Genomic DNA, 16485 nt, shown 5'->3' with positions numbered 1-16485 from the left:
GTTCTGGGTGCCATGCTTTATGAAGGATGTAGACAAGACAGACAGGCCCAGACGGCAGCAGCAGAGAAGGTCAAAACAGTATGGAGCACAAGTCATGCGCAGGAACATAGGAAGCTGCCAGGCCTTGTGGTTCATCTAGTTCAGTACTGTCTACACAAACTGGCAGCCTCCAGAGTTTTGGACGGGGGCTCAGTCAGATCATAGAATCATAGAGTTGGAAGAGACCACAAGGACCATCTAGTCCAACCCCCTGCCAAGCAGGAAACACCATCAAAGCATTCCTGACAGGTGGCTGTCAAGCCTCTGCTTAAAGACCTCCAGAGAAGGAGACTCCACCACACTCCTTGGTAGCAAATTCCACTGCCGAACAGCTCTTACTGTCAGGAAGTTCTTCCTAATGTTTAGGTTGAATCTTCTTTCTAGAAGTGTGAATCCATTGCTCCGTGTCCGCTTCTCTGGAGCAGCATGAGACTCTTAATTTTTATTGAAGAAAAAGAATTTTAAAACAATACAAATTATCAATAACATAACCAATTACAATTTTCCCCTTTCCCCCCTTCCCATCCCTCCCCCTCCCACCCACCAAGAACTTCCCTCAGCTCCCCTCTCTGATTTATTTATACATAGCCTATTGTTTTCTGCATGTTATAAAATTGTACATATCATTACCTTATCTATCATGTGTTCTACTAATAAATTGTGAATGTTTATTCAAAACCTGCCAAGGAGTCCAAATCCTTTTGTTGTCTTTTTAAATAATTTGTAAAAGGTTCCCATTGTCCTTCTCACGTAGCTTATATGTCAACGGTGCCAACACTGTATAGCTCATCAGTTTTTCTTGCTACTGTTCTTTCAATGGGATTTCCTCAGCCTTCCATCTTTGTGCTAACAAGACCATTGCCACTGTTGTAGCATACATGAATAAGTTCTTTATTTTCCTTGGCAGGTCTTGTCCTAGAATCCCTAAAAGAAATGCTTCTTTTTTTCTTTTTCTTTTTTACAAATGTCATTTTAAACATCTTTTTCAATTCATTATATATCATCTCCCAATTTTTTTTAACTTCTCTACATTCCCACCACATATGATACAAAGTACATTCTTTTTCTCTACATTTCCAACATATGTTTGTACATTTTTCCCATTTTTACTGGTGTAATATACTATCTATACATCATTTTCATATAATTTTCTTTCAAAAGAGAACAGTCTGGGAATTTCAAATTTACCTTCCACAATTTTTCTCAATCCTTAAATTGTATATTGTGTCCTATATCTTGCGCCCATTTAATCATAACCAATTTGACATCCTCATCTTTCGTTTCCCATTCTAGCAGAATACTGTATGCTTTTTTTAGTAGCTTCACGTCTTCTTCTATAACCTTCTTTTGGAATCTAGAAATTGTATAACTAAACCATCTTTTTTATCCTCCTTAAACATCTTATTTAATTGTCTGTAATGCAGCCAACTCTGAAAATGGTCTTAAATTTCTTCATAGTTATTTAATTTCAATTTTCCTTCTTGATCTTCCAATAAATCTCTATATGTAGGCCACTTTCCCTTTTTGCCAAGCGGTTTGAGTAATGAAGCTTCTGTTGGTGATAACCACCAAGGTGTTTTTTGCTCTATTAGATCCTTATACCTTTCCTACAATCTCATTAATGATTTCCTAATTATATGGTTGTTGTTGTTGTTGTTGTTTAGTCATTTAGTCGTGTCCGACTCTTCGTGACCCCATGGACCATAGCACACCAGGCACTCCTGTCTTGCACTGCCTCCCGCAGTTTGGTCAAACTCATGTTCGTAGCTTCGAGAACACTGTCCAACCATCTTGTCCTCTGACGTCCCCTTCTCCTAGTGCCCTCAATCTTTCCCAACATCAGGGTTGGGAAAGGTTATAAAATCCTTTATGTATTTCCCTTTCCCATAACATAAGTATGCACGCCATCCATATCTATTATCATGTCCTTCCAAATCTAATGCTTCTTCCTTTTCCAGTTTTATTCAGTCCCTAATCCAAATCAAACATGCAGCCTTGTAATATAATTTAAGATCTGGGAGGGCGAACCATCCTCTTTTTTGTGTGCCTGTAAGTATCTTATGTTTAATCCTTGGCCTTTTGCCCCACCCCCAACAAATTTGGAAATATCCATTTGCCATCTTTTGAGGCAATCATCCTTAACCATTACTTGGACTGTCTGAAAAAGAAAGAGCATTTTCAGCAGCGCGTTCATTTTTATTACCCTAATTTTTCCTAGTAGGGAAAGTTTCATTCTACTCCAAATTTCTAGGTTCCTTTTTATCTCGCACCATAATTTTTCATAATTATCTTTATACACATTTATATTTCTTGATGTTAACCATATCCCTAAATATTTTACTTTTTTATGAATTTCTATCTCAATACTTTGCACCAAATCTTTTTTTCTCTTCTTCTTTTAGATTTTTAACTAATAATTTAGTTTTATTTCTATTTAATTTAAATCCTGCCACTTCCCCAAATTCTTGAATTTTCTCTATCACCTTAGGGAGAGAGTTTTTCGGATCTTCTACCATAATTACTAAATCATCAGCAAAGGCTTTCAATTTAAATTCATTCTTCCCAGTTTTTATCCCTATAATGTCGTATTCTGCTCTTATATTTCTTGCAAGTACTTCCAGGACCAAGATGAACAACAGCGGTGATAACAGACATCCTTGCCTAGTTCCTTTTTGTCCCAGGGTCGTAGGTTTGGGCAAAAGATTCCTGCATTGCAGCGGGTTGGACTAGATGATCCTTGTGGTCCCTTCCAACTCGACAATTCTATGATTTAGAGACCCTTTTGTTCCTTCAGTGTTTCCCCAGTCTGAGCAGATGCCTTGCCCTTTGCACTCCCGCAGCCTTTGATCCAGCCCTTGCAGATGGCATCTCCAAAGGGTACTTTGTTGTGTGTACATAAATGCACGCATCATTTATGCACACAGTTCGATGACACAGTTGTGCTCACTCCCCCATAAGCACATGTTCCCTGATTCAGAAGACAGTCACCCATGTACTGAAAGTGATGTCAATCACACAGCTCGCCCCTAAACAGAAACACATCCTCCACACCACACTGTAGCTCCATTTAGACAAAAAGATCAAAAACAGTAATTTGCTTTGCTGGGGATTAGGTCATCCATTGATTGCATTTCAACCACTTTTGGGATGATGCCATCGATTTTGATTCAGTCTGCTAATCTAAGGAAAAGTTCCATATCCTATGAAGCTCCGCTGCTAAATACCAGAGTAACTCCAAGTTTATAGAAACAAATAGAGGCATAAACAATCAATCCATATAGACTACAGAGTGAAATTTAAAATTCACATTAAACATAAATGTTTGCAGCAGATTGCATCATAAAGCACAAAAAATCCTAAAGTCACACATTGCACTTAGCACATCAATTCCTTTGGTATAAGAGTAGGACCCCTTCATGGATCAATGCCTTGTCGTGGCGAAGGGGCTTGAATAACTCAGAGAAGCTATGAGCTATGCCATGCAGGGCCACCCAAGATGGACAGGTCATAGTGGAGAGTTTTGACTAAACGTGATCCACCTGGAGAAGGAACTGGCAAGCCACTCCAATATCCCTGCCAAGAAAACTCCATGGACAAAGACAACAGGCATATAAAAGTTATGACGCTGGAAGATGAGCCACTCAGGTCGAAAGGTGTCCAACATGCTACTGAGGAAGAGCGGAGGACAAGTACAAGTAGATTCAGAGCTGATGAAGCGGCTGGGCCAAAGCCGAAAGGTCGCTCAGTTGCGGATATGCCTGGAAGCGAAAGGAAAGTCCGATGCTGTAAAGAAAAATATTGCATATGTGGTCAAAAACAGGAGTGCCTGGCGTGCTCTGGTCCATGGGGTCACGAAGAGTTGGACACGACTAAACGACTAAACAACAACAACAAATAAAGGTAGGAAGTGGGTCCTTTTATTACTTATTTTCATTCAACAGGCTGCCTTGTCCTTCAAAGCCTGAACTGAAAATATAAAGTTGTGCTGTATCATCTCATATGAGGGGTTGTCAACTTTTTCGGGCCCATTGACACTGTTGTTGTCATTGTTGCATTTAGTTGCTTTACTCACAAAAAAATGTCTCAAAGTAACTTTACACAGTATAAACTTAAACCAATTACCAAAAAAACCCAGTAAAAACTTTAAACACATCTATACAAATAGATAAAGGTCTTTAAACACATCTATACAAATGGACAAAGGTACGTATAGTTAAAGCGATGGTTTTCCCAGTAGTGATGTATGGAAGTGAGAGCTGGACCGTGAAGAAGATTGATCGCCGAAGAATTGATGCTTTTGAATTATGGTGCTGGAGGAGACTCTTGAGAGTCCCATGGACTGCAAGAAGATCAAACCTATCCATTCTGAAGGAAATCAGCCCTGAGTGCTCACTGGAAGGACAGATCCTGAAGCTGAGGCTCCAATACTTTGGCCACCTCATGAGAAGAGAAGACTCCCTGGAAAAGACCCTGATGTTGGGAAAGATGGAGGGCACAAGGAGAAGGGGACGACAGAGGACGCGATGGTTGGACAGTGTTCTTGAAGCTACCAACATGAGTTTGACCAAACTGCGGGAGGCAGTGGAAGACAGGAGTGCCTGGCGTGCTCTGGTCCATGGGGTCACGAAGAGTCGGACACGACTAAACAACAATACAAATAAAAAGGCAGGCAATTGGAAACCGGCCCCACTAAAAGGAGTGACAAGTACTCAAAACCCTTCAAGTCAAGGGCCAAAAGCCGGGGGGGGGGAGCTTTTGTCTGGCACCTAAAAATAAAGATGGCACCATGCAAACCTCTCTGGAGAGAGGTTTCTACAAGTAGGAAGCCCTGCTTATATGTTGACACCCTCTGGACCTCCTGTGGACATGGGGGCTTCAAATGAAAAATGCAGAGCCTGAGTCATGTGCGGAGAGGCGGAATTTTGGCGTTTTAAAAAAACAACTTTGGGGTTTGTCTAAAAAAAGCTCAACAATTTTGGTGGTTTCGGTTTTTACTTTTTGAAATATGGCAACCCTAGCTTTGTGGGCACCAGGGGATGCTATCAAGGACACCACTGACCCTGTAGAGAGGGCTTTTTTTTCAGCCAGAACTTGCCGGAACACAGTTCCAGCACCTGTCCGGTGGGTGCCATTACCATTATACAAGAACAAGGGTTTGCGGTGAGTTCCAGCACTTCTTTTTCTAGAAAAGTAGTACTGTCTGTAGGTGACACATTGGTGACCCCAGCCTCATAAAATTTCAGTGGTTTGTTTGTAAAGGTAAAGGGGCCCCTGACCATCAGGTCCAGTTGTGTCCGACTCTGGGGTTGCGGCGCTCATCTCGCTCTATAGGCCAAGGGAGCCGGCGTTTGTCCACAGACAGCTTCCGGGTCATGTGGCCAGCATGACTAAGCCGCTTCTGGCGAACCAGAGCAGCGCACGGAAACGCCGTTTACCTTCCCGCCGGTGCGGTCCCTATTTATCGACTTGCACTTTGATGTGCTTTCAAACTGCTAGGTGGGCAGGAGCTGGGACCGAGCAACGGGAGCTCACCCCGTTGCAGGGATTCGAACCGCCGACCTTCTGATCAGCAAGCCTTTTTAACCCACAGCGCCACCTGGGTACATTATTTGCAGGAAGGCATTACTGGTAAGTTTGATCAAGAATGCATTAGCATGGTGTTCATATGCATAAAAGCAAACTATATTCGGAACATACATTTTAAGAGACCGTCCTTCGCTTTTCCTTCATAATGGCATATGATTGCCTTGCCTGTACAGTACTTTGCAGCAAAAGAATTAGTTCTCCTTCTGCGGTGGACTGGAAAGGAGTGGAACAGCTTGTGCTAGTGCAGCTAATTTTCACTCACAAATTGCAAATAACCAAGCAATTAGACTGTAGAGATCTTTCTGTGTGCTTCTGACGTGAGATGGAGCCGTGAGATTTGGATTGATAGCGATAACCCCGCTTTCTGCAGGGAAGGGAAACTTTATTAAGATGGTCCACTTCTGGAGACTTATGGAATTTGAATGTTCTGGAAGGTTTTGTGACCCACAAGGCTGGTGGTTTCTGCTGAGGTCCTGGCCTCACTGTGAAATGGGGAGGTGCGGAGGTCCATGGACACAGCTGTCCCCTCTCAGTCACTGCAGAGCCTCTGTGGCTCCCTGGCTCTGGGGAGCTGAGGGCTATGAAGATGGCCTCTTGACACCTGAAGCACAAGCGGTCCAAGTCTCATAGCAAGGACAAACAAGTACCTGCACACATGCCACATGATCACGCAAGATGGTGATGAAGGAGGCAAAGAGGCAGCTTACTTTTACAGCCTCAGTTTGCCATCCAGCAGCGTTGTTTTTTGAGCGGTGAAGGGGCTGTGGCAATCGAGCCAAACTAAATTGGTTCCCTAGGCGCTTGGTAGGATAAAGTCGCTTGGATTTGCACCAACCTTGCAGCTCGTGACAGTTCCTGAGAAGGTGTTTCAGACCACGCCTGCTCGGGTGTGGTGGGCTGAGTTTCATGTGGCCAGATGCTTGGATCTGCACAGCCGCTTTTGACCCTCATCCTTCCTAGGAAGCATGATCTAGCCAGAGTGGGGAGACCGAGTGGGTCTAGGGTGTGATGAATGCCTCTTTACAACAGAGAGTGATACCTGCTTCCCTTAAAGAGCCATTGGTGAGGCAACTTCATACAAAGGCCACCCTGCCGAGATATTCAGGTGTTTGATGATTGCTGTACTGCCCAATTGCAAATATCCCCATCCTCTGAATTTCATAGATCTATAAGCAGTGCTTTATTCTGGAAAAATAGGTGCTGGTACACATCTTGAAGTTATTACAGCGCCACACTTTTTAACCAAAAAAGAGAGAGAGGTGCTGCTACTGCGTACCCCCTGAAAAAACCCACTGTCTATAGGTCTGCTGTGGCACTGCATTCTGCGTAAATTAAGATGGGGAGTGGCTTCTGGGGATGCAATCCAGCTTGGCTTCACCGAGCCATGTCTTAATGCCACCCAGTGACCACTAAAATCTGAGGGCCTGGCAAGGAGGGCAGTACCAGTTGCAGATTATCAAATAGGCACCGGCCTATGGGCCCCACGTCTTTCAGGGGCCCTGCAACAATGGATCAAAATAATATTGATTTCATTATGAAATAAAAATACAAAGATGTATTAGGAGATAATTTGCAAAGGGGCCTCTGGAGATTTCAACTGCCTAGGGGCCTCCACAGGGTTTAATCCACAACTATGGATTGCTTCCACAACTATGACAGCAGCAGCAGGAAAATGTGTGGCCACAACTGAGGATGGCCCACCCGTGGCACTAGTCTAATGTCTTGTTCCTGGCCTGCTGTACAGTTCAAACTTAGCTCAATACAGTACAAAGCACACAACCTCCTATTTATGTGTTGCTTACAGGATGGGAGCAGTTGAATAGACTTCGATTGCTTAGATTTAATCCCAAATGGCTTCTTGAATAAAAACACCAGACAGAAACAAAAGCGTGCTCATTTTCTAACCGCACATTTAAAAGGACTTATTATGCTCATTTATGAAACTGACATCAAGATTAGCTGTTCTGAGTTGCCAATTTGACGAACAAAGACTCTCTTTCCAAAGCTACCTCTGGGGACAATGAAACCCCATCACCAAACTTCATATTGTTCAGTGTTTAAAGGGCTACCATAGTGCTTTTGGACTCAGAGAGTTCATTATGGGCCATGGCCCCAGACATGCTGATTTGCAGAAACAGATGGAATTGTGCAAATTAAATAGCCATCTGGAATTCGCTGTGCTCCCAAGTTGCACTGTGGGACAGTGAAATGTCAGAGAAACGTACAAAAAGATTCTATGAGACAGGAGAGCACGGGAGGGTTGGAAAATACAGGAATGTAGAACCCAGCTTCTTTGTAAATACAAAATTCTTTCCTTTCTGAATACAGCACAGGGACACTTTCCTGTTAAGAAAGTGTGCTCCGATCTGGGGGGAAAGCGGTGTATAAAATCTCTGAAACAAACAAACAAATTTTAGCTGTTCTGCATTTTTAAGAACTGTTCATTCTTAACAGGAAAGTGTCCCTGTGTTGTTAATGAAACACCGACTACTGCCTTGTACTGCATACAACAGAAACATTAAAATAAAATACAACAATAAAAAACATTAATGTAAAATATAACAGAATAAAATCATTCATCCATGCATGCATGCAAAACAGCAATAACAAGCCTAAGCTGCTACGTGCATCAATATTATGGGGTTCCAAAGGCCCAGAAAAGATAATCAAGTTTTGCCTTTTATCTAAATATAGCTAGTGTGGACAACTGCCATATCTCAATGGGGAGGGTCCCATAAACAAGGCACCATTACTGAGAAGGCCATGTTTTGTGTCACCACCTTGCTGCTACCCTGGTCCTCTGGATCACAAGCAATGTCTCTCTGGCAGATCTTAAGACTTAGAATCATAGAGTTGGAAGAGACCACAAGGGCCATCCAGTCCAACCCCCTGCCAAGCAGGAAACACCATCAAAGCATTCTTGACATATGCCTGTCAAGCCTCTGCTTAAAGACCTCCAAAGAAGGAGACTCCACCACACTCCTTGGTAGCAAATTCCACTGCCGAACAGCTCTTACTGTCAGGAAGTGCTTCCTAATGTTTGGGTGGAATCTTTTTTCTTGAAGTTTGAATCCATTGCTCCGTGTCCGCTTCTCTGGAGCAGCAGACTTAGGGTGATAGCTGTTAGGAAACTTATTATGTCAGGTAAACAGAACCCAGGTCATTTAGGGCATTGCATTCCATCAACATCTAGAATTGGGCCAGGTAGTCTACCAGCCAACCTTCGGCATTGGACTGATATGACAGCAGCCCAGTAACAACTTGGCTGCAGTATTCTGCACCAGCTGCAACTTCTGGACTATTTTCAAGGGAAGCCCCATGTAGAGTAACTCGCAGTAGTCTATACGAGAGGCTATTAGTCTGTGGATAATTGAGACCGGGCTATCCTTGTGCAGCTTGACCACCTAGTCACAGAACAGGCTACCCACCTCATTCTTGGGTCCAAGAACTACTGACCCACAGAACCTTCATCTTGTTGGGATCCAGCTTTAGTTTGTGGGTCCTCATCCAGGCCATTGCAGTAGGGTGGGTCTGATTCTGTGCTATAACAAAGGCCCGCTGGCCCTCCAGGAGTGCCACAAAACCCCGCTTGCATGCCCACATCATTCACAGCACTGGGTCACATGCTGGCTGCCCATGTAGCAATCCTTCCTACATCACCTTTCAAAAATGTGGGACTAATGTGCTGATTCAGAAAGCAGCAACATTGGGATCGTGGACAAGGAACAGTTAACTTTGGACCTGGGAGGTTATCTATTGTTGTATGCATTTATTATAGAGATTTTCAGCTCTCATCCTTGAAACAAGTTCCCACGGTGTCTTGCAAAGGATCAAAATATAATTATAAGAATTAAAGTATATAAATAGCGTTACCAAGAGCAGCACTCTAAATGAGCAGTAAGAACCCATCAGCCCAGCAGAGATAAAATTGATTAAATTAAATCAAATCAGAAAAAGCCTCGGAAAATACAAACAAAAGTTAGATGCTAAAGTAGCATAACTGGGGAGCCACCACCAACTTGCCCTCTCCCTGGTAACCACTGTCCCATCTCGGATGGCTGGAAGGCAACAAAAATCTTTGTTAAAGATCTGAGTGTCTAGAAGGCACATGTGGACACAGGCCATTAGAAACCCTAGACCAGGCATCCCCAAACTTCGGCCCTCCAGATTTTTGGACTACAATTCCCATCTTCCCCGACCACTGGTCCTGTTAGCTAGGGATCATGGGAGTTGTAGGCCAAAACATCTGGAGGGCCGCAGTTTGGGGATGCCTGCCCTAGACCCAGGCCAAAAAGGGGTTTAAAGGGTTAAGAATAGCACTTTTAATGGAGCCCAAAAACAGACCAGAAGTCAGTGCAATTGACAAATCACCAGCACAATACGATCCTAACCCACCTGAGAGACAGCATGGTGTAGTGCAGGCATCCCCAAACTTCGGCCCTCCAGATGTTTTGGACTATAATCCCCATCATCCCTGACCACTGGTCCTCTTAGCTAGGGATCATGGGAGTTGTAGGCCAAAACATCTGGAGGGCCGCAGTTTGGGGATGCCTGGTGTAGTGGTTAGAGCATTGGGCTAGGATCTTAGAGACCCGGAGTTGAAACCCCCAGTCAGCCATGAAACTCACCGGGTGATCTCGGGGCAATCACTGTCTCTCAACCAACTCTACCTCTCAGGGTTGTTGTATGGATAAAACAGGAAGGGGGAGAAGCATGTACACCCCCCTTCAGCTCCTGACACTGAAATAATATAAGCATAATAATTATAATTTACAAATTATAGGAATAACAGCCAGTCCCACTGCGGTGTTATCAGCTAAAATCCTGGTTTGGCCAATATGGTTGCTGCTTGGCCTCACTGCAGCCTCCCTTTCAGGTGTGTTGTGAGGATAAATCACTGAAGGGCTAAAGCATAAATGCAATATTTGCCCATCTGCCTTAATGAGGATTGAGTAGAGATCTCCTCTTATGCAAATTTCAAAATGGTCATCAAAAGGAAAATGCCAGACTTCCTAAACCTCATTTGGAGCAGCAATGTGTGTTTCGTTCTTTAATTCAAAATCAGTGTGGAGTGACTGCCCTTTTTCTTATGTTCCGCAGTTTGAAATAAGAGGTGAATAAAAAAGTTACAGCTTTGCAAAATTAACATGGAAGCTTATTTAGTTAACTAATGATTTTTTTTGATGAATGGAGCTGGGCGAGGGGGTGGGGTGGAAAAATGGATGGGGGAGAACTGTTTTTCTTCATTTTTTCCAGGACCCCTCTCCAATCCCTTGATTTTTCTGGTTTTTTGCCTGGCCTCCACATCTCTAGTTACTACCGTATATACAATATTTGGGACGCTTTCCCGGAATGCTTACTTTTATTTTGTATGCACAGGGATTTGTTTGTATGAAGAAACATGCATGTGAGAATCCCCTCCTGTAAGGTGAACAGGTACAGTCAAGCACTTACCTCCTTATCTGCTGTTTCTGAGAATTTGGCATTTCAGTTTAAGACTGCTGCTGTTTTATAGTATTGGCAAAGATTTTAATGGCTCCCTGCTCCCATTGCTATGGTGTTACTCGTGATATAAACCAATGGAGGCAGGTTCAGAACATGAGAAGAAAACAAGTAACATTTGCTGCTGTTTCTCTTAAGAAACAACACCACACAATTTTGCCCTACTACTTTGCTTTGAGAGCACTGCACATTTGGTTTTCTGCGCCCGAAAGGTGGAATTGAACCACTCTGTCGCTAAACAGCTACAGGTTTGAAGCCTGCACCCCAGACCACTGAGGATCATCCGGGCATCAAGCAAGCATTGATCTTTTGGTATATAAACCTCTTGTGTTGTAAGTACTTCCAGGATACAACGAGCTTGTAAGCAAACAGCGGAGTAATTCTAGTTGGGTCTATTTGTTCCTATAGTACCTGGCTAGGCAATGCCTTTCTCGTGTGTGACTCTATCTCTTTCTTTAATAATATTTTCTGACTATATACCTTCAAATCTTTCCACTTTGTTCTCATTTTAGTTTCTGCTATCCCTTCATGCAAATATCCCTGATGCTGATTGGCTTACTCCCTCCTTCAGGCAGGGCTTCGGAAGAAGAGGAGCGTGTTAAAGAGACAGTGCCCCTTTTCTGGAGCTTCTGCCTGTGGCAGTTTGGTCGGCTGCAGCCCTTCCTCCTAACCCGCCTGCATCGCCACTCCCTGCTTAGGCACATGCATGAGCGCCCAGGGGCGCTTCAGAGCACCCTCCATGGATGCCTTAAAGGCACCCTGGGGGTGTAAAGCACTCTTGTGGGTTTCTGAACAGAAAGGCTGGCGCTGGCCTGCTCTTATATCTTCTTGGCCTATGGGGAGACTCTACTGCCTGAATATATTGCCTTGACAGGCGGTATATATTGAGGAGGGAACTGTACTCTGCATGTGCTCAGAGCCAAGCTCACCCCGGGCTCAGACTATGATTTGTGGACGCACTCTGCATTTGCTCAGAGGTAAACTCATCATGTCACAAGTTCCTGCGTTTGCTCAGGGCCAAGTTCATCCAGGGCTCAGGCTTGGAGATTTCACCAGGGTGAAGCTCGTCCATTGTTCTCTGGTTGGTGGGCACCCGTCTGTCTCAGGAGACGATGGAGGGCTGTTCCTCTGGAGGTGAAGTCAGTGCAGAGGGAGGAAGTGAAGCTGAGAAAGGGGTTGGTGCCCCCCAATTTGCTCCCACCCATCACTGGAGAAATTCAGCCCTCCTTTCTAGTAAGGCTGTTACCGGGTATTTGGACATACAAGAGCTGTCTCTGTCCGTCCCTGCAAATGGAATACAGTGGTACCTCGCAGGACGAATGCCTCGTGCAACGGAAAACTCGCTAGACGAAAGCGTCTAGTGATTCTTTGTTGCCTCGCACGACGAAGCTTTCTATGGCCACGTCTCGCAAGACAAAAATTTTTTGCCGCCTTTTCCCCCCCGTCTGATGTTTGTTTCCGCAAGACGAAAATCTCGCTAGACGAAGCGACCCGCAGAACGAATTATTTTCGTCTTGTTAGGTACCACTGTATTGTGCTTTATGAAACGGCCTCTGAGAGCCAAGCTCTCAGCCCCTCCAGATCTTGTTAGACTCTGACACTCATCAGCCCTAGCCAGTGTCTCCAATGGCAGGGGACAATGGGAGCTATAGTCCAACGATATCCAAGGGTCCCAGGTTCCCCACCCATTATTCTTCAACATCACCTTCATTGGAGTGAGTGGTCATGTTGTGCAGATGCCTGATTATCATTTTCCAAAGCAACTACTGTAAGTGTGGAAAGCGAAATGCCGGTGGACCATAGCTGTCAAGTTATCCCTTTTTTTAAAGGGAAATTCCCTTATGCTGAATAGGCTTCCTCGTGAGAAAAGGGAAAACTTGGCAGCTATGCCGGTGGACAACAAAAGAGTTCTATGCTCTCAAGGCAAATCCTTAAAAATGTAGCATAAGCACTGATAACTGGGAAATACTGGCCTGCGAGCACTCCGATTGGAGAGCAGCCTTTGAAGAAGCAGCACGAATTCAGGGCGAAAGGGATCAACGTGCTAAGAGGAAGGCACGTTTGGCAAACCTTCACTGTGATCAACTCCCGTCAGGTTTGCCCAGAGACTTAGAAAGTGGAGGTGGTTTTAACGTTCGAATACTTTCACTTCTGCAGGTTCTGAAGCACTCGTGGCGAATTGTCCCTTGCTTTCCTCTTTCTACCGGTATCTTTGCGGCGTTTTGCAATCAAGCGGTGCAGAAAGGGCGTGGAAATAAATGAAGATATACATTTGCAGTCCGGCCACAGCTGGAGGGGGCGTGCCGCGTTTGGCCGCCCCTGGCTGCAGCGTGCCCCCCCCCAAGGGGGCTGAGTCTGAGAAGGTCACCGGTTCCCCGTCCCGAGCTCCACTCGGATCAGAGGGAGGTGCTGCCAGTGGGAAAGGGCGCGCCTTCCCTACCGTTTCCCAGAAGGAGCGGCTCCCGTTTCCCCTCGGGCGCTGCTTTCCCTCCCCTCTCCGCCGGGAAATGAGAGCCGCTTTTGAGCCTGAGCTCCCCCCCCCCCCCGGCCAGGGTCACCGAGTTCCTTGCTCCCGCCGGAGCCAGTGGTGCAAGTCAGCTACTGGGGCGTCTGGAGCCGCGCCTCCCCACGCCTACCTAGAGATTTCCAGTTTGGGATTTTGTTTGCATTATTGGGCATAATCATCACCACCATTTTTAGCATCAGGTTTTTGTTTTTAAAGTACAATTCAGTAAAGAATTTATAACCTGCTCTCTGCCCCTCCCCAATATAGGCAGGAATGGCTTGCTGACAGAGAAGTCAAATAATAACCTAAAATGTTAATTAGGCATGTCCAGGCCTCCTCTTAGTTCAATGTTTGCTTAAGAGTTACCAAGAACTTGTCATTACTGAGGAGATGGCTAATAAAGGTGGACAAACAGTGCTTACTATCCAGAAAAGGAGATGCTGGGCTCCAGTCTGTCTGGAAACAACACCATTATGTTTTTTGGAAGCAGCTTCCCCCATCCTCTTTTCATTGTTATATGGGGGTTCTCTGGATTACATCCAAATTGGTTGCACTTTCTTTGCATTTATTTATTTAGGTGCATTATTGTACAGTGTCCCTCCCTTTGCACAAGCCAAAAGGCAGTCTACAACAAAATCAAACCAGAATAAGAAGAATATGTAAAAATCAACAAAATAACACAAAGCAGTAAAGTACACAACAGTTCATTATTCACTGAGTAGCAATAGCCACTAGTCTTTTTTGTCTGCAGGAGTCTTGTAGACTCCCTTGCTAAGCATTATCTTATGGTGCCAAATGGCCACCAAAGAAAAGTGTGTCTTGTCCTGTCAAAAAACAAACAAACAAAAACTATAAACAGATGGGGCCAGACTTATCTTAGTAGGGAGGGAGTTCCACATGCAATGAGCACTGAAAATGCATTGAACTTGTGCCACTGGTTTCAAAGGGTCCTAACTTAGTTTGAATCCAGCGCTCTGAATTTATTTATTGCATTTATCGTTTCCCCCCCTTTTAAGGAACTTTGGACAGTTTGCACGGTTCTGCGCCCCCTCGTTTTATCACAACAACCCTGTGAGGTAGGTTAACTTAGAAGCGAGAGATTGGCTCAAATTCAGCCAGTGAATGTCATGGGAGAGTGGGAATTTGAACACAGGTCTGCCTTGTCCTTATTTGACAATCTAACTACTATGAACAGGCAGAATGACACTTTCAACCCGTTGTTGTTGTTGTTGTTGTTGTTGTTGTTGTTTTACTTCTAAATTTATGGAAATGAACTTTGTCAATGAAAACAGGCGTGGGACCCAAATTAAGCCCTGCCGAAAGATAGGCTGCCCATTACCATTGATCTTCCCCTGCAGGAGAGTTTTGGTACAGGGTTGCCAGCTTTTTCACTGGCCCCCGCTCCTGTGCTTTTAACCACAGCATGTCATGTTGTTGGAAGACTACCTGGAGCCCCCGTGAAACAACAGAAAGCAGCAAAGTAATATTATCTTTCAAAGGAAAATACTTCAGGTTCACACACAAGGCAGGGACAAGGGTTGGGCAAGGGAAACAGATTGCCCCGGGGAATTCCTACTGTACAGTATTTATCTTGGCGCAATTCCTGAAAGCTACAAGAAGCAGCATGTTCGCTTGGGATTGATGATGTTCTCAGCCCAAAGGTGTTGGACCCTGCTGACCTTCCAGATGTAAACCAGAAACCTTGCCGAAGGGCGATCACAATCCCGGTGTTTGGTTTCTTTTCAACTTTCTCATCTGTTCACCCTCCTACCTTGCTTTTGCTTTTGCTTCGGATATTCATAGTCTAATCTTAAAGTCACAGAATTTCATGTGTCCTCAGGGTGAATATGTGGATGTGGAGATGTGATGTGTTTCCCTCGCAGATCTTGGTTTTTTCCTATTTGGCGTTCCTATTTGCCCAGGCATTTGAGCATGATGATGATGATGGTAATGATGAGGATGAAAGGGGGAAATATTTCATCATGAAGATGAGCTACAAAGCTGTTGTCCACAGCCTTTATCTTTAGAAATCCCTACAAATGCAAAAGAAAATCTCCCAAAGATTTTGCAGTAGAGCCCCACAGCTCAATGACAGATCGACTACTTAGAATTCAGAAGGTCCTCCGTTCAATTCCCAGCATCTCCAGGTACGACTGGAAAGAGTCCTGTTTGAAACCTGACAGACCTGCCTCCAGTCAGTATGATACTGAGCTTGATGGACCAATGGTGTGTGTCTCTGTAGCAGCTTCGGGATTGTTCTAGAGCGGGTGGTGGGGTGGTGCTGCTGCTCCCCCTTTTTGAAAGGCTAGAGACAACATGGAATCACAGAGGTTTCCTATCCCCATGTATTAGCTCACTCACTTGGGCCATCCAAAAATACGAACAATATATATTGCAGATTACTGATCCAAACTCTTTACTTGGGACACTCCTTGGTCCAATGTACATTAATCCATAGGGGTGGGTCTGGTGGGGCAGACATGTGGAGGAGCCTGCTTTGAGGTGGGAATAGTAGACTAGAGGACCACTTCATTTGTTCAAGCCTGGCTATTCTGTTACGAGAAGCTCCATATCCAGAGAACATTCAACTTTCTCTTTATGATATGTGTTAAAAAAAGCAGGCACTGTGTAAGCTCCTTGGGGCAGGGGGCATCTTTTCTTTTCTTTTTTATTGTCATGCACATAGAGGGCACTGTGCATACTAAGATCATAGAATCATAGAGTTGGAAGAGACCACAAGGGCCATCCAGTCCAACCCCCTGCCAAGCAGGAAACGCCATCAAAGCATTCCTGACATATGGCTGTCAAGCCTCTGCTTAAAGACCTCCAAAGAAGGAGACTCCACCACACTC

General features: G+C 44.6%; 1 non-coding gene across 1 annotated transcript; it reads right to left on the bottom strand.

The window, feature by feature from the left end:
- Positions 1-11329: 11329 nt before the first annotated feature.
- On the bottom strand, positions 11330-11416 carry TRNASTOP-UCA (transfer RNA opal suppressor (anticodon UCA)). The gene has a single exon. It is a non-coding gene; the product is annotated as a tRNA-Sec (tRNA).
- Positions 11417-16485: the final 5069 nt, after the last annotated feature.

This window comes from Zootoca vivipara, chromosome 3 (genome assembly GCF_965207765.1).
Source record: "Zootoca vivipara chromosome 3, rZooViv2.hap1.1, whole genome shotgun sequence".
NCBI lineage: Eukaryota > Metazoa > Chordata > Lepidosauria > Squamata > Lacertidae > Zootoca > Zootoca vivipara.
The sequence above is the reverse complement of the archived record's forward strand: the minus strand, read 5'-3'. Positions and strand labels throughout refer to the sequence as shown.